Source organism: Oryctolagus cuniculus, chromosome 2 (assembly GCF_051225735.1).
Source record: "Oryctolagus cuniculus isolate XC-2025 breed Fujian yellow rabbit chromosome 2, ASM5122573v1, whole genome shotgun sequence".
In the NCBI taxonomy this organism is placed as follows: Eukaryota; Metazoa; Chordata; class Mammalia; order Lagomorpha; family Leporidae; genus Oryctolagus; species Oryctolagus cuniculus.
Window position 1 is genome coordinate 203,228,050 of NC_142868.1, and position 18,720 is coordinate 203,246,769.

The 18,720-nt window shown below is 52.6% G+C and overlaps 1 long non-coding RNA gene across 6 annotated transcripts in view; it reads left to right on the plus strand.

Annotated features, from left to right (window-relative positions):
* LOC127487512 (uncharacterized) overlaps positions 1–18,720 on the plus strand; it is a 223,757-nt gene that overhangs the window by 53,037 nt on the left and 152,000 nt on the right. Inside the window, exon 3 of one of the 6 annotated variants that reach the window (XR_016230665.1) lies at positions 7,358–7,788. The exons of the other annotated variants lie outside the window; for them this stretch is intronic. This is a non-coding gene — a long non-coding RNA (uncharacterized LOC127487512). Of the gene's footprint in view, positions 1–7,357; positions 7,789–18,720 lie in introns of those variants that run through there. 6 annotated transcript variants of the gene reach the window in all.

An 18,720-nucleotide genomic window follows, 5' to 3' on the forward strand; every position in this document is an offset into this window, starting at 1 on the left:
TTGGCTGTGACTTTGGGCCTTCTGTGCATCCACTTCCTGCTTGGAATGGGCTTCCCACTCTGCCTGCCTTCCTCCCTCTGTGCCACAACAGCCTGCACCTGCTTACCTGTCCCTGGGGGTGGTGAGGCGCCTTCCCCCAGTGGGCTGGGTCCCCTCAGGGCTCCCCGCAGAGCCCTGGACCCACGGATGTGATGGTCCCAGCACTCGGGGCCCAGGGAGTCCAGCGCAGGGTTTTGTTTAGTTCACCCCTTCCTGACCACGCTCAAGTCTCTGCAGCTGCTTCCTCTGAGTCTCCCCTCGGGGTTTCTCGAACCTGCACCCCCACCCTAGCCAGTGCCTAACCCGGGGCTCCTGCCGGGGGTACCCATCCACCACACAGTGTGAAAATGAGGTGCCCCTGTCCCAAGAGGAGGAAGTGCAGACCCAGCGGGAGCCAGACTTGCCCACCTTCCTACCCACCTTAGCACTGCAGGTCACCTGCCTGGACCTGCGACATCCTCACCCCCAAGTTCCTGGGGCACCCTCCTCCCTTGACCCGCGTGTGCCTCCTTGGCCTTCAAGACCTGGATCAAATGCCTGGGGGTCGGGAGGCCACGCTGCGGACATGTGTGCGGGGCACACTGCCTCAGTCTGTCCTGCTGCCCTGCAGGGCGGGGGTCCTGGCTTCCTCAGCTGTGGGTGGGGAGCCTGCGGTGGGCAGGGTGATTGTGTGTTCAGACCCCGCCCGCGCCTGGGGCTGCGCTGTCTCCGGGAAGCCCGCTCCTCCTGCCGCCCTGGATCTCCCCTGGTGTTTCCACGTCCTCCCCACACCCCCGTCCACCCCTGCTCCAGACACTGCCTCATTGCTGCCGCTTTCCTGGCACGGCAAGGCCGGTTCTCCTGACACGAGTGCGGTGTCCAGTACAGCACAGGTCCTGTGGGTTTTGTGAAGCAGGCGTTGGTGAAATGGTTCAAGTGTAGATGGGAACCGCCGGACGGTGCGGGAGCAGCCTGCACTCTGTGAGCGTGGCGCCCCGGGGTGCTTGGCCCGCGTGGGCTCAGGGGCTCCTGGGCTCCACGCGTCTGAGCAGCTGCTGGCGCCAGGCGCTGCTTTCTGGAAGCCAGGAGCTGTGTCACCGGAAAGGTCACCTTCTCAGTGGTGCGGGTGGAATCCATGGTGTTTAGTGTGGAGAAGTTAAAGGCACAGAGCACCAATTTCTCTGAGACTTTGCTTTTGTGCTCCTGTAAAGTCAGTGATGGCTGTGTGATGCAGGCGGGGCTGGGTCTGTGTGGTGAATGGGGGTGGCTTGCAGTGTTCACGCCTGGACGGCTGCTGCCTGCCTCTGCCGGGCGCTCTGCCGGGGATGCACCTGGAGGCACAGAGGCGCCTGTCCGCTGGACCTGATGCATACTTCAGAGCGTTTTCCAGACCGTTCTCTGGCTGCTTGCATTGATTAGATTTTGCCTTTGCTTTGAGGAGATGCTCCTAGTAATCTAGTTTCCTCTCTGACTCAAACAATAATTAAAAACGCAGCAGAACACCAGCCCCTCGGCAGCGTTTCTCTGTTCCCCGGGGTGGGGATCGATTCTGCCGCGATCTTGCTTGCTGCAGTGCTGGGAGAGCATCAAAGCTTGCAGTCAATACCTTCTCTTTCAGCTCACACCTGCAGGGCAGTGCGGGACCGTGGGGGACGCAGTCAGTACCTCCCTTTCAGCTCACACCTGCAGGGCAGCGCGGGACCGTGGGGGACACAGTCAGTACCTCCCTTTCAGCTCACACCTGCAGGGCAGTGCGGGACTGTGGGGGACGCAGTCAGTACCTTCCCTTCAGCTCACACCTGCGGGGCCACGCGGGACTGTGGGGGATGCAGGAAGCAGGGGCTGCACCCACCCAGGGCTTCCCCGCAGGATTCCGATTCTGTCTGACTGTAGCTACCACCACCAAGTGATAATGCCCCCACCCCCGTCAACATCTGCAATTAGGTTTCAGAACCTCCCAACTTTGTTAAAAGAGAAAGACCCCAGGACAGTTTAAGTGGGATGCTCAGTTTACCTGCAATGTTTTACAGCCGTAACTTTTAGAGAAAGAATGAAAACTGTGTAGAGTTCACATCACGGGTTCACCTCTCCTCTTCTCCCTCTTCCCCTCTCTCTCCTCTCCTCTCCCATTTTAAACAGTTCTAGGAGGATGCCTTACATTCGATATGAATCTATTATTTCTTTACAAGTGCCCAGTTCCAGAAAGGACTGAGGCTTGTGCACCGTGAAGTCACATGTGGAATACCGCAGGGAGCGGATCGATGGGGACCAGGAGGGATGGCATGATTTTCAGATGTTTGAGAGGCTTAGCGCTGGAACCGAATGATGAATTTTGTTCTAAACTTCTCAAGAGCCAAATGAGAAGGAAAGAGAGAAGTGTGCGTGTGGGTGTGCGTGTGTGTGTGTGTGAGAGAGAGAGAGGCAGAGAGAGAGAGAGAGAGAGAGAGAGGCTGAAGGGTAGGGAGAAGTATGGAAGAACAAATGCAGGGAAAGGGGGCGCAGCTGAGGCCGCGTGCAGCTGCAGGGGGAATGGCTTCCGGTGTTTCCGTCCCGGTGAGTGGCTCCTGAACCACGGCACTGGTTGGGAGGAGGGGGCCGCCCTGGCTGACACCAGCGAGTTTGGTTATCTGAGGGAACGTGGAGGGCAAGAGGGCCCCCACCTTCTGGGGGCTTGGCTGGCCTCTGTTACCCTCCCTCTGCCCCTTTTGCTGGGCAGCAGTGGGAGGTGGGCACAGGTGGCGCAGCTGCACCAGGCCGAGGCGCTCTCCTCTCTGTCCCCAGTCGGTTCTCCCTGGTGTTGATGACGGGTGGCAGACGAGCTGCTTCCGTGTTCACAATAGCTGGCCTGCACTGGACACGCACTCTGGGTCAGGACCATGCCAGGGACATCGCGCCCCTCATTTTGTCCTGCAAGTCCGGAGGGTCTCGCTAAGGTTTACCCGCTTTCAGGGAAGAGAAACAGAAGGGTTCTGTGATTCCCCCCACCCTCCCCAGGCGCTGTGGTTCCTCGAGGGTCACTGAGAACTGACAGGGAGGGCCCCTCGGCCGGAGATGTCCAGATGCAAGGCCAGGCTGCGTCCTCCCTCTCCCATGCCTGTGCTCTTGTTGGAGGGCGGGCAGCAGCGTGAGCGCTGTGTATCTCTCGTGTTGTGGTTTAGCACCTAGGAGAAGTGTTTAGCTTGGTGAATGAATGAATTAGACAGCAGAGGAGATGTGCAGAAGCTGCAGACCAGGGATGGGAGATTGAAGGCTCAAGAGGGGGTGCCACAGAGTGTGATTGAGCCTGTAGGCCAGCCTGTGTCTGGACACCTGTGCTGACCAGCTGTGGAGCCCCAAGAAAGCTACTGACCTTCCGTACCCCCCCTTGTTTGTTCATCTGAAAAATGGGGGCAGGGGCTGATGGCACAAAGAGTGTGGGCTTGATCCGATTCTGGTGCCCAGAGTCAGGCCCAGTGAGAAGTCCGTGGGTCTGTGGGGTGTGGCCGTGGAAGGTGGAGCCGTGAGGGGGCCGGGTGCAGAAGCTGACTGGGCCCAGCTGCGCTCTCGGCATCCCGGCTTGTCCCTCTGTCCGCTCTTCGCAGCCTCACCGGAGGCTGAGCCACAGGCTGTCCCCAACCTTGGACTGTGAACCTCCCCAAACTGAGCCGAAACAAGCCCCTCTCCCTCAGGGAGATTCTCCTCGATGCTCGCCAAGCGACAAAGCTGACTGGTGCGGACCTGGAGGTCGAGCGCGGGGGCAGCCGGCAGTTTCCCTTTAACTTTGAGGAACCGCGGCACAGTTTCCGCAGTGCCAGTGTCCGGGAGTTCCAGTGCCTCCACACCCGCAGCAGCAGTGGCTGCTTCGCGCCTCCTCGTCCTCGTTTAGAATAGCCGTCCAGTGCGTGAGGCGGTGTCGCACTGTGGTTTTGATTTGCGTTTCCTTAGTGATTGGTGAGCCGAGCACCTGTTGTGTATCTTCTTTGCAGAATGTTGAGATCTTTCGTGTGTTTTTAATTCAGGTTTGATTTTCACTGCTGAGTTGTAGGAATCCTTCATCGATTCTAAAGTGACCCTGTTTTGATGATTAACATGCCAGACTTTGTGGTCTTAGCTCTGTCCCTAAGCAGCTGGGCTACCTCAATCCAGTGGTTCTCAGGGGGACGTCTGGCTGAATCTAAAGACGTCTTTCATTGATGTTCCTGGCAGAGGTTCTACCTTAATCTAGTGGGTGCAGGCCCGGGAGGCTGTTAAGACCCTAGGCACACAGGAAATCCCCACCGCAAGGAGTCCTCTGGCTTGGTGTCCAGAGTGCCAAGGTGCTGACTCGCTCCCCACTGCCCACAAGAGTGCGTTTTCCTGCTGTCCTATGGGAGGGTTGGGCTACCCGACCCGGAAGGTGCGATCCTACTTCCGTCTCTCATGTGTTCAGCTCCCTTCCATGCATGAAAAAAACCCATCTTCCTACGCCACCCGAAGTCTACGGTGGGCACGGAAGTCCTCTCTTAGCCTTGCGGAGTGGGTTCCAGTCTCCCCAGTGGACATCTGAAACTCTGGACAGTGCTGACCCCCACTGTGCTGTCTTTTCTTCCGTCTATACGTATATCCCTACGAAAAAGTTTAGTTTGTAAGCTAGACACAGTAACAGCTTACCATAGACCACAGCAACCTCAGCTTATTAGTTTTCTTTACGTAAGAATTGTTTGCTTTTGGAATTTTCCATTTCATGTTTGGATTGCAGTTGGAAAGCAAAGCCATAGATGAAAAGGACTAACACGTCGACACAGTCTCAGTTTTAACTCAGTCCCTGTGAGCTGCTCACTCGAGCTTAGGGGCCATGTTGGCAGACTCTGACCACTGCACCTGTGCGTGACCTTAGCTGTCCATTCACTGTGCCTGTTCAGATCCATGGGACTGGAATGTGAGCCGTCCTCTGGGACATGTGAGGGACCTCTGGGTCTCAGGATCCTTACCATGAGGTGGGCAGGAACAAGAAAGCGTGAAAACAAATCCCCGAGCAGCACCACCTTCCCTGAGCACACAGTAGGTGCACACGGCGTTCACTGATGTGTGAAGGAGACGGTCTCCTCTGAGATCTGGGACACAGATCAGCCCTCGTGGCGTTCAGCACACGCTGCTCAAGGGCAGCCCTGCTGGTGCTGAGTGACCCCTGAGGCACAGAACCTGCTGGGACCTCCGTGCTCTGCTCATGTGGCTGCAGTCACTCCGAGGGCCCAGTGCGGGCCCTGCTGCCTCAGTGCAGGGGTTCAGTGGGACCTCGACTGACGGATCACCTGGAGCTCACCGTCTGCCCCTTCTCACCAGGGCCACCATCGGGGCTGTCAGCACGCAGAGGCACGTGGTCAGGACAAAGCACCTGTTCGTTTAGAGAGAATTCCCTACAGACAGTTCTTAAATTGTATCTTGCCCAGGAGTGGCTGGATGTGGGTATTCATTTAAATATTTACTCCGGGAAGATTCCCCGCCAAGATCGGGGTCGCACAGAGCCGTCTGAGACTGGAGGCTGTGGGAGCTCAGCCGTCTCCACTGTGGTCTGTGGTTGCCTGTGAGACGCCGCTGATGGGCATCGTCCTAGACTAAGGGGAGGGCAGAGCTGAGCGTGTAGGAACAGCCCCAGCTGTCCTGAGCCAGGACCGCATCCCCCGGGCTCTCCTGTGCTGTCTGTTGGGGTCCTACAACCCAGTCAACGTAAGCTGAGGGCTTAGGAGACTTGGCCAGCTGTCCTTGGTCCCATAGGTCTGGTGGGTGGGGCCTAGGTCCCGTGCGATTGGCCGCTCTCTCACTTTGGGGCCTAGGTCCCATGCGATTGGCCGCTCTCTCACCTAGGGGCCTAGGTCCCATGTGATTGGCCGCTCTCTGACCTTGCTGGGAAGGCCGATGCGGCGGGGGAAGGGCTGACTTTGTGTCCCCCTTCCCCTCTTGGAGCAGGTGGCGCTACCCTTACAGAGGCCTTCTCTCCAGGGAGTGGGAGGAGGACGTGGGCACTGCGGGCGTGGCCAGCTCCTTGATGCTAACAGGGCTGCTGAGGAGCCTGCCAGCGCGTGTGCCTCACACAGCAGTGGGGCTGCAGCTGAGTCAGCAAGCTCTGCCCTGTGCTTTCCTTTGCAGCTGGGGGAAGTGGCCTGGGATGCCCCGCCCTTTGTGGGGACGCCCCTGGCTGGTGGGCACAGGCCAGGGTCCTGCTGAGCCCGCCGCAGATCTGCAACCTGTGACTTGGCCAATGGCAGTGAAAGGTGGAGAGACAGGACAGTGAGGCTGGGCTAGGCCTGTTTCCCCAGTCCTACTCCCCTGCCAGCTGAAGAACCAAATAACTCTGTACAAGGTTTGCTGAATTGGAAAAGTAGCATATTTATTTGCGGAATATTTTGAGCGGCCGTGGGAGTTGGCGAGGGTGGGGAGGTTAGCAGGGTTGCTGTGCGTGGTGATCTGTCCTGGGCTGGGGTGGTGAGAAAAGCTGGCCTGCTCATGGCAGGCGCACTGGCGCAGGGGCGTCCTGGGCACAGCAGGGGCAGTGACCAAAGCCATTGGCTGGCATAGAGGGGTGAACAGAGCTGTAGTGAGTTCAGGCAAAAAGCGGGAACAGGCTGAGGTGAGAGAACACCTTGAGTTCTAGACTGACGTTTTGGACATTTCTGTGACCCTCAACAGCTGAGCCCAGCCCTCTGGGTCTCACCATCCCACTCCATACAATAGGATCATACTTTTTTTTTTTTTTTTTTTTTTTTTTTTGGACAGGCAGAGTTAGACAGTGAGAGAGAGAGACAGAGAGAAAGATCTTCCTTCCATTGGTTCACCCCTCAAATGGCCACTACAGCTGGTGCGCTGTGCCGATCTGAAGTCGGGAGCCAGGTGCTTCTCCTGGTCTCCTATGTGGGTGCAGGTCCCAAGCACTTGGGCCATCCTCCACTGCCTTCCTGGGCCACAGCAGAGAGCTGGACAGGAAGAGGAGCAACTGGGACAGAATCCAGCGCCCCAACTGGGACTAGAACCTGGGGTGCCGGCATCACAGGTGGAGGATTAGCCTAGTGAGCCCCGGCGCTGGCCGGACCATACTTTTTTAAAAATTTATTTATTTATTTTTTGACAGGCAGAGTGGACAGTGAGAGAGAGACAGAGAGAAAGGTCTTCCTTTGCTGTTGGTTCACCCTCCAATGGCCGCCACGGCCGGCGCTAGCCTGGACCATACTTTTTGAGAACTATGTGTATTCACTGGCCAACTGAATTTACAGTGGAATTTTTTTTAGAGATTTATTTGTTTAACTGCATCCGGCAATGAGTTCCACTGGGCAGCACTTGGCAGTTTATAGGCAGTTGTCCCAATGGAGCTGTCCGTGCGTTGCAGGTCTGGCATCTGGACGCAGGAATCCAGCTCGCTTGCTCGCATGCCTGTGCCCGACCTTGGTCCTGACCTCTGCCGGGTGAGCTGGGCTCGGGCGTCCCACCTTCTCAGCAGCCATTTCTGCAGCCCCCTTCAGCTCTTCCTCTGCTGAGGCTTCTTCCACTGGTGTGTGCACCACGCAGGGCGGACGGGAGAGCCCCGACGAATGTCCACAGGCAGCACCAGGGTCCGCTCCTGGCGCCAGTTCCATCGGTGGCCCTTAGGCGGGTGTGTGACCCCTATTCTGACTGACAGCTGTCAGCAGGACCTGATCAGCATGTCCACCTCTGGGCCCCTTGAGGGCTGAGCTTCCCTGACCACAGTGGCAGAACTGGAAAACTTTCTCAAACAGAGATGTGCGCAGTGGACTAAGTACTTTAAGGCGGAATAAAGAAATAAAGAGATGTATTTTTTAGAAAGTCTAATTTCTGACCTGACAATTTCCCTTTAAATACTTTATTACTTTTTAAAATTGCTTTTAATGTCCCCAAGAAAAATTACTCCTACAGTGACAAATGGCTTGCTTGTCCCGGGATGCAATTGTGCTTAAGTTAGCTAACACAAGAGTTTGCGCTCACGCACAAAAAGCCTTGAAAAAACGGGCTTTTCTCTAAGCCGATTATCCTTTCCTTTCCCATGTTGCACTGGTGGGGGTCGCCATCGTGGACGCCACGTGTTCCTCCTTTCCCGAGGTTTCCACAGTGCAGCCCCTCCCCGCAGAGAGCAGGGTCAGCCCAGGGGAAGCGGGGATGCAGAAGCCTTCTGAGCCTCTGGGGCTGTTCTCCAGGGAAAGACAAAAGCCAGCTCGCCAGAGGTTTCGCCCCCCGCCGTGGTCTGTCTCCTGCGGTGCCTCACCCCTGCGCATCCAGGGCTCCCGCTTCACCCCCCCCCCCCCCCCACTGCTGGTAAGGAGGAGGTGGGAGAGCCGAGCCCTGAGCCCTGGGTCCCACTCGTGCCCTCTCTCTGGCCCCGTCAGTATTTCAGAAGATGGACGCCAGGTCGCTGAAGCTGCTGGTGGGAGGAGGCCTGCGTCATTTGAAGGAAATCCTCAGATTGTCCTGACAGCCACTGCCGCTCCACACCAGGGGACGCCCTGGACCCCTCTGTGCACGGGGAGATGCAGTGCCGGGGCTGGGCCCCGTGTGCCCTCGCCCACACCTGGCCGTCGGTGGTGCTGGCGTCAGTGGCGGGAACTCACACACGGCCTGTCACAGCCGCTCCCTCCACCACCGGGCTGTGGGCCTCACAGCTGAACATCTCCGGCTCCGTTCCATGCCTCCTCATCAGGCCTAGCACTGGGCACACGGTAGAGACCCATACGCTCCTCATTTATTAGAGAAGCCTTCGCCCCCGCCTCAGGGCCGCCGTGGGTGCCACTCCCTCCTCTTAGGGCCCTGGCTCCTCCCTGGTGACCTCTGGCCGGCCCTGGAACCCTGGAAGCCTCGGCATCCTGCTGCTTTTCCCTTGATCCTGTCCCCAAGTGGCTGCAATGGCCGAGGCAGAGTCAGGCCAAAGCCAGGAGCTGGGCACCTTCGCTGGGTCTCCCACACTGCTTATTCCCAGGCCATTCCCAGGGAGCTGGACTGGAAGTGGGGCAGCCAGGACGAGAACCAGCTCCCATATGGGATGCCGGCCTTGCAGGTGGCGGCTATAGCTGCCGCGCACAGGCCAGCCCCTGGGAGGGTGTCTGGAGTCCCTTCTTCCACTCACCCCTCTGGGGTGTGCAGAGGGCTTTCCCGCTGTGGTGAGTCATCCACCTCCCCCACCCCAGGGTGCTGATTTTCGCTCCATTGAGAAAGATTTAGGAGGTTGGTGAGTGAATAGTGTTCCCTCCTTGGGTGGTTAGATTTGCCAGATTTTTTTTTTTTTATTTCCTTTTGAGTTTGAAGCACAAAACTGCCAGGTCCTTAACCCACTCTGCTTTGTGCTGAGTGTGCTGGGCACCGTGGGGGTTACGAGGTCAGGTGGGACCCGCGGTGTGGCGAGGCGAGCTCTGGTGTGGAGGGGAAGCTGTCCACGCGTGCGTCCACAGGCTGCCCTGCACCTCCCGTGGAGCCTTGTGCAGACCAACCTGCTCCTGTCTGCACAGGGAGCCTGCTGAGGCTGGAGCTGGGTGTTGCTCATCACCGGCCCCGCAGTAGCTGCTCCTGGGCCTGCGCGTGTCCGTTCGGGGGATGGGAGATGCCCACGCCCCGCTTCACGCCTTTGCAGAGCCAGGGTTGGCCCGCAGTCGGTGCGGCTGCATTGCCGAGCCTTTCTTTGGCTATGATGGGCGAGGTCTGATTGGTGGTGGGCTGGTCCAGACACGGCATGCATAATTCTCCTTTCTGAAACCAATTTCCCAGCACACACTTCGGCACAGAAGTAACAAAGTAAAATACTAGGCACTGCCTTTGAACAGTTCACAGAAACCGAGCCGTTAGCCATAGAAGGCTGTCAGAAGTGCGAATGGCTTCCAAGTGTGCGTCTTATTTGTCAGGCCCTGTGTGGAGACAGGAAAACCCCTCCTGTTGTCTTACATTAGAAAGAAGGCAAGTGTGAAAACGCTCATCAAAGTTCTCCCATTGTTTGTGATCATGGGTAATAGGATTCATATTCCTCATTGCACATTCTCAACTCTGTATACGATTATCACTAACAGTAATCCACCATGTTTAAAATAAAAAGCCTGTCATTCCGTCGCTCTCAAGCCCTGCATCAGTAATTTGGGATTGCTGGGCCAACTGCTATGCTAGAATCATGCTCTTTAACTTTAATATCACTTTCATTGGATGAAGTGATGAGCATGTTTGAGTCCCCTGCTCATTAATTAGTGGTGTTTCATTCCTGTTGAGAAAAGAAAGGCACGCTTACAAATTCTTTTTTTGGAAAATTCATGCCAACGTTCCAAGAACTAGAGTTACTGTAAGCAGAACTTAGAGAAGTGGAGGCAGAGGCCAGGGGAGTTCAGGGATAGGAACAAGGGCATGATAACATCAGCATAATCATCATCCCATTATCAGTCTCATCACTACCATCATCATCACCGCCGTTACCACTGCCACCACCATCAGTGCCATCACCATCACCATCGTCACCATCGACCCCCTCACTACCATCATCACCATGACCACCACCACTATCATCACCATCACTACCATCATCACCATGACCACCACTGCTGTCATCATCACCCCCATCACTACCATCATCACCAGGTCTACCATCCCCACCATCGAGGCTTGGTCCCCAGTGTAACGGTGTTGAGAGATGCCAGGGCCTGATGGGGGATGATTAGGCCACTGGTGCAACACCCTCAGAAGGGTTAGTGCCCACTTTGGGAGTGAGTGAGGTCTCATGGAACTGGGTTGATGAGGAGATAATGGCCAGTTCAGCTTATTTTTATTTTTTTAAGATTTATTTATTTGAAAGAGAGAGAGAGAGAGAGAGAGAGGCAGAGAGAGAGGCAGAGAGAGAGGTCTTCCAAACAATGGTTCACTCCCCAGTTGGCCACAATGGCCAGAGCTGTGCTGATCCGAAGCCAGGAGCTTCTTTCAGGTCTCCCATGTGGGTTCAGGCGTCCAAGCACCTGGGCCATCTTCCACTGCTTTCCCAGGCCATAGCAGAGAGCTGGATCAGAAGTGGAGCAGCTGGGTCTCGAACTGGCGACTATATGGGATGCTGGCACTGCACACAGTGGCGTTACCCGCTATGCCACAGCACCAGCCCCAACCAGGTCACTTTATATTGGCTCATTGCTATAGGACTTGATCCCTCTCTTCCCACCCCACCCGCCCCCATCATCACCATCACTTCCGTCATCATGCCGATGACAGAACACTAACACTTACTGACCCCTTGCTCTGTGGAAGGCACTGTGTTAAGTGTGTTTTGTGTGATATGTAAGCTATGCTACAGTCGTTTTTCAGCTGAGGGATAGGAAGTACATGTAGATTTGAATGAATTGGTCCAAGTCTCTGAGGCAGGAGTGGTGCAGCTGGGATTTTGGCCCAACGTCCTGACTGCAGAGTGTGTGCTGTGAGGACTGAGCTGTATTAGAGTAATGGTATGGCTGCACACACTGGCATTTTGTTGGTGTCAGACCTCATCAAGGTCAGGTACCCCAAGACCGTGCAATCCGGTACGTGGTAAACAGAAGGAGAGGGCTCTCGTTTGGCTCCGAGTGTGGTTGCATACTCCTGAGTCCCCAGGGGGTCGAGCAATGCTGTCACCAGTTACTGCGTATTCATTGCGTGCCTGGCTCTGTGTGTGCAATGCGTGGCAGATCAGTCATAGGATGTGGCTCTGCTCCTGGAAGTCGTGTGCGTGGCAGTCACAGGATGCAGTCATTCTCCAGAATCTGTGGCGTCAACAGTCAGCTGCCATGGTAGTTGGGAGGCCAGGGAGGGCAGTGGAGGGTGGGACAGCTGGGAGGGCCTGCAAGGTGCTGGTTTGAGCTCAGCATTGGAGGCAGGGCAGGGAGGGCAGTGGCAAGGGGCCTGGCCAGGCTGTGTCCACAGTGGAGCCCTGCAGGGTCCCTTTGCTCCTGTGTCCTTTTCCTACCCAGACTGGGGTTTTTCTCTCAGTAGGGGTCCAAGTGGTCCCCTGGATAGGATTTGCTCTGTTCCACTTGAAGGAGGGTGTGTGACATGTCTGGCTTTGTCGTTTCATATTGTGTTTCAAAATGCCATGTTTGGGGCTGGTGTTGTGGCATAGCAGGTAAAGTTGCCACCTGCGACACCAGCATCCCATATGGGTGCTAGTTCCTGTCCCAGCTGCTCTACTTCAGATCCAGCTCCCTGCTGATGGCCTGGGAAAGAGCAGAGGATGGCCCAAGTGCTTGGGCCTCTGCCACCCACGTGTTAGACCCAGACAGAGCTCCTGGCTCCTGGCTCCTGGATTTGGCCTGGCCCAGCCCTGGATATTAAGGTCATCTGGTGAGTGAATCCATGGATGAAGATCTGTCTCTCTCTGTAACTCTGACTTTCAAATAAATAAATAAATATATCTTTTCTTTAAAAGTGTGTTTGAAGTGAGCACGTTTGCCTTGAGTGGGGAACCATCTCAGTCCATCTTCTGTTGCTGTAACGGAACAGCGTGCACTGGGTGGTTTGCACAGAGCAGAACTGAGCTCCTGGTTCTGGAGGCCGGAAGTCTAAGGGCTTGGCACTGGCGTCTGGAGAGACAATAGCTGGGTGAGCAGGGCCTGTGTGCCCGCTTGGGTCCCTCATCTCCTGCAGCCACTACTGCCATCACGGGGCTCCGCCCTCTCAGAGGCTCCGCCCCCAAGACCTCATCTAATCCCCATCCCCTCCCATGGCCCCATCAGCACGTGGACTTGAGGTTGGGCTTCCAACACTTGAGCCTTTGGGGGAACACATGTCCTCACCATCCCGTGGAGTGCCATCTGCCCAAAGACTTGGGTCTCATCTAGTGGTCGGACCAAGGTGTCATAGACATTAAACTCAGGGAAGAGGAACCACATTTTTCTTCCAAACTTGAGATGAAATATCTGGAGTTCTCTATTTTATCATATTTTTAGCTAATTTATTTTAGCATTGCATCACTAACAGCCTGCAAGTGTGTTCACGTGAACCCAGAGTGCTGTGTTAGTGAGTGAGTGTTGTTACAGGTGGTGGTGGTTGATGGCGGCAGCAGGATTAGAACAAGGTGACCAGCTGGTAGAAATGGCAAGAGGCCGTTGACTGGCAGGCACTCCGCCAGTTTTGAAGAAATGCAGTCGGAGCCGCCCTTTGCTGCTCTTCCTGGAGGAGGGGAGAGTAGTGTAGGGGCAGAGCAAACGTTCCTGGAAGGAAAAGCAGTTGGGAACCAGGAGGGTGGGGGCCTCACTTCAGTTCCAATGTTAAGTGTGAGACTTGGGCAGGTTCACAAAACTCGGATCCTTGGGGCTTCTCATCTCAGAAGTAGGAGACACCAGCTCCTTCTTTCCTGAGTTTGCATGTTTTTAGGATGTGCGTTCTGTTGGAATTATCCAGTTCCATGCTGCTCACTGCAGTCAAGCATGCGTTATTCATCTTTTCCAATGGCCAGGTGGTCGGCAGCAGGAGGGCTGAGCGGAGGCACAGAAATTCTCTCAGCACCATGCCAGTGGTGGCCATGGTCAGTTATCCCCTCTGTCCTGTGGTGATGAGGCCTGGAGGGACGGCCTCACCTTGGCTCCTTTTTATGTGGCTATGTGGCCGCAGCACACCATTTTCCCTCTGTGACTCAGTTTCTCCCTCTGTGCAGTGAGGGGTTTGGGCCTTGACCTTGAATGAATGTGATCTCCGACTTCAGCCTCTTTTGTACTGAGTTGGTTTCCTTTGTCCTTAAGACCCAGGCTCAGAGGCTGTGGTCCTTCCTTATTTTTGGATTTTGTGAGAGGTGCTCATTTCCCAAAGGGAGGTAAGATGCACACACATTTCTTTTTAAAAGGAAAATGAATCAAATTAAATTGTATTCAGCTGACCATTTTTTCAATTCTCATGTTAACATGATGCTAATACAAAGAGAGCAGTTTCAATGAGGTTCACAGATACAGTTCTAAGAACACGATACTTCCCTCCTTCTCTCTCCCTTCCTGCCACTCCCTCTCCCTCTCTCCTTTCTTTTTGAGACAGCATATTGTGAATTTACATTATAGTGAAAGGCTTAATGCTCCACCAAATAAAGAGTTCAACAAGTGAAAAGTAAAAATGCCGTAGTCCAACAGGAATAAAGGCAAGGGTTAGAAACAGCAATCAGAAGATGTCCATGCCACTCAATTTTAGAACTGTGGCTCTTTAAAGCTAGAGTAGCATACCTATATGTATTAACTACCACAAATAAAGAAAGCATGACATTTTTCTTTTCGTGTCTGACTTAGTTTACCTAGTAGGATGATCTCCAGTTGTATCTGTTTTGTTGCAAATATCAGAATTTCTTTTTTTGTGACTGAATGGTATTTGGTCACTCATCTATGTCACATTTTCTTTACCCAGTCATCAGCTGATAGACACCTAGGTTGATTCCATAGCTTACCTATTGTGAATTGAGCTGCCATAAACATGGGGTACAGATAACTCTCTCAAATGCTGCTTTCATTTCCTTTGGATATGTTCCCGGGAGTAGATGGCCAGGTCATACGGCAGATGCACTTTTAGTTTTCTGAAGAACCTCTGAGCTGTTTTCCATAATCTTGTACCAGTTTACACTCCAACCAGTAGTGTATTAGAGTGTCTTTCTCTTCACATACTTGCTGTTTTTACTGTTTTTTCATTTTTAGACAGCAGCCATTCAAACTGGGGTGAGGTTAAACGTCATTGTGGTTTTCATCTCCGTTTCCCTGATGGCTAGTGATCCGGAGCATCTTTGCATGTGTCTGCTGGCCATTTGTATTTTAAAAATGCTTGTGTATATAAAGAATGCTGTTCATATCCTTTGACCATTTCTTAATTGGGTTGTTCATTTTGTTGTCGCTCCCCGTCTTCATGGAGGAACGACACAGGACCCTGCCTAGGCTTCATATCCGAGTCACGGCACCATTATGTCGCTCCCCGTCTTCGTGGAGGAACGACACAGGACCCTGCGCTGTTCTTTTGTCTGCTCGGCCCTCCCCGGGTTTGCTGCTGGTTCTTCCCGGGTTGGCTACTGTCCCTTCCACCTCCGTGGAAGGGCGGTTCCCCCTGCCACTTTTCCCCACTTCCGCGGGGGAGCGGCACACCGCTGGCCGGCTCTCTCGGGGGCTGCACAGGTGTTCCCTCAGATGTTCCCCCTAGATGTTCCTGGTGCATGCTGTCTCTCTCCTCCTTTATAGTCCTCTTCCGCCAATCCCAACTCTGCTACCCACACGCCGAGTACACTGCTCTCCTCCAATCAGGAGCAGGTCCCACAGTCTATTGGTTGAACTGGAGGCAGCTGTGTAGAAGCTGTTTCTCCCTTCTCAGCGCCATATTGTGGGAGAGCAGATGCATAGAATAAGTCTTAATTCCAGTAACTTAGTCTAGTCCGAGTTGCTCCCCACATTTTGTTTTCCAGTCTCTTGAGCTCCTTACATATCTTGGATGTTAATCCTTTATCAGTTGCATAGTTTGAAATATTTTCTCCCATTCTGTTGGTTGCTTCTTCACTTGGTTGAGTATTTCCTTTGGTGTACAGAAGCTTCTTAGCTTGATGTAATCCCATTTGTCTATTTTTGTCTTTATTGTCTGTGCTTCTTGGATCTTATCAAAGAAATCTTTGCTTTTGCCAATGTCTTGCAGCATTTTTTCTGTGCTTTAGTAATTTGATGATTTCAGGAGTTTAGCTTGTTTATCAAAGATTACTTGGTTGTATATTCGTGGATTAATTCCTGGGTTTCTGTTTTGTTTCATTAGTCTGCGTGTTTATTCTTGTGCTGGTACCAGGGTGTTTTGATTATAACAGCCCTGTAGTATATCTTGAAAGCTGGTATTGTGATGTCTCCAGATTTGATTTTATTGAGGATTTCTTTGGCTATTTGGGGTCTTTTGTGTTATATTTCCATGTGAATTTTAGGAATTTTTTTCTAGATTTGTGAATGATATCCTTGGAATTTTTTTTGACAGGCAGAGTTAGACAGTGAGAGAAAGAGAGACAGAGAGAAAGGTCTTCCTGTTCCATTGGTTCACTCCTCAAATGGCTGCTACAGCCAGCGCACTGCGGCTGGCATACTGCACCTATCTGAAGCCAGGATCCAGGTGCTTCCTCCTGGTCTCCTATGCAGGTGCAGGGCCCAAGCACTTGGGCCATCCTCCACTGCCTTCCTGGGCCACAGCAGAGAGCTGGCCTGGAAGAGAAGCAACTGGGACTAGAACCCGGGGTGCCAGCACCGCAGGTGGAGGATTAGCCTAGTGAGCCATTGTGCTGGCCTGTCCTTGATATTTTGATTTGGATTGCATTGAATCTAAATTTCTTTGGATAATGGACATTTTGATGATATTAATTCTAATCCATGAACATGGAAGACTTTTCCATTATTGTTTCTTCTTATATTTCTTTCCTTAATATTTTATAATTTTCATTGTAGAGATCTTTCACATCCTTAATTAAATTTATGCAAAGGTATTTAACTTTTTGTAGGTATTGTGAAAGGGACCGAGCTTACAAGTTCTTTCTCAGAGCATTTTTGGTGTATTAGGATGCCATTGAGTTTGTGAGTTGATTTTGATCCTCAAACTTTGCTGAATTCTCTTGTGAGTTCTGATAGTCTCTTAGTGGAATCTTCAGGTTCCCCCTAAAAATAATAATATCATCTGCAAACAGGGGTAATTTGACTTCTTCCTTTCCAATTTTTATCCCATTTTCTTGCCTAATGCTTCTGACTAAGACTTCCAAAACTAAATTATGTGGCAATGGTGAGAGGAGACATCTCTGTCTGGTTCTGGATCTTAGTGGAAATGCCTCCAGCGTTTTCCAGCTCATTATGATGTTGGCTGTATGATTATCAAATATTGACTTATATACTTGTTTTTTGTACGCTCACAATTTTTAAAGGCTTTTTTTTTTTTTTAAATCATGAAAGGATGTTGTATTTTATCAAAGGCCTTCTCTACATCTATTGAGGTGATCATACACTTTCTGTCCTTCATTTTGTTGATGTGATGTATCACATTTATTGGTTTTCATATGTTGAACCATATCTGCATCCCTGGGATAAATCCTACTTGGTCCAGGTGGATGATCTCTTTGGTCTGTTGTTGGATTTGATTTGCTAGTATTTGTAAAGGAATTTTGCATCTGTGTTCATCAACGATGTTAGTCTACAGTTTGTTTTAGTTGTGTCGCTCCCCGTCTTCGTGGAGGAGCGACACAGGACCCTGCGCTGTTCTTTTGTCTGCTCGGCCCTCCCCGGGTTTGCTGCTGGTTCTTCCCGGGTTGGCTACTGACCCTTCCACCTCCGTGGAAGGGCGGTTCCCCCTGCCACTTTTCCCCACTTCCGCAGGGGAGCGGCACACCGCTGGCCGGCTCTCTCGGGGGCTGCACAGGTGTTCCTTCAGATAGATGTTCCCCCTAGATGTTCCTGGTGCATGTTGTCTCTCTCCTCCTTTATAGTCCTCTTCCACCAATCCCAACTCTGCTACCCACACGCCGAGTACGCTGCTCTCCTCCAATCAGGAGCAGGTCCCACAGTCTATTGGTTGAACTGGAGGCAGCTGTGTAGAAGCTGTTACTCCCTTCTCAGCGCCATATTGTGGGAGAGCAGATGCATAGAATAAGTCTTAATTCCAGTAACTTAGTCTAGTCCGAGTTGCTCCCCACAAGTTGTATCTCTCTGGTTTGGAATTAAGGTAATGCTGGCTTCATAGAATGTTTGGGAGGGTTCCTCCATTTCAATTGTGTTTAATAATTTAAGAATTAGAATAAGTTATTTTTTAAAGAATTCCACAGTGAAGCTACCGATCCAAGGCTTTTCTTTGTTGGGAGGGTGTTTATTACTGATTTAGCCTCAGTCTTGGTATTATTCTATTCAGGTTTTCTATGTCTCTGTGCTTCACTTTTGGAAAATTATATGTATCAAGAAGTCTGTCCAATTCTTCTGGATTTTCAAGTTTGTTACCATATAGCTTTTTGTAATAATTCCCAATTATTCTTTTTTTTTAAAAAGATTTTATTTATTTATTTGTCAGGTAGATTTACAGACAGTGAGAGAGAAAGACAGAGAGAAAGGTCTTCTTTTTCCATTGGTTCACTCCCCAAATGGCCGCCATGGCCGGAACTATGCCAATCCGAAGCCAGGAGCCAGGTGCCTCCTCCTGGTCTCCCATGCGGGTGCAGGCGCCCAAGTACTTGGGCCATCCTCCACTGCCTTCCCGGGCCACAGCAGAGAGCTGGACTGGAAGACGAGTAGCTGGGACTAGAACCCAGCACCCATAGGGATGCTGGTGCCACAGGCAGAGAATTAACCCATGAGCCATGGAGCCAGCCCCCTAATTATTCTTTCTATTTCTGTAGTATCAGATGTAACATCTACTTTTTCATCTCTGATTTGGTTAATTGGAGTCTTCTCCCTTTTTTGATTACTTGGGACAATGGTTTATCAACTTTGTTTATTTTATTTTTTTTCAAAAAAGCAGCTCTTTGGGGCTGGTGCTGTGGTGCAGCAGGTAAATGCCCTGGCCTAAAGTGCCAGCATCCCATGTGGGTGCCAGTTCAAGACCCGGCTGCTCCACTTCCTGTCCAGCTCTCTACTGTGGCCTGGGAAGGCAGTAGAAGATGGCCCAAGTCCTTGGGCCCCTGCACCCACATGGGGGACCCAGAGGAAGCTCCTGGCTTCAGATTGGTGCAGCTCCTGCCACTGCGGCCAATTGGGGAGTGAACTATCGGATGGAAAACCTCCCTCTCTCTCTCTC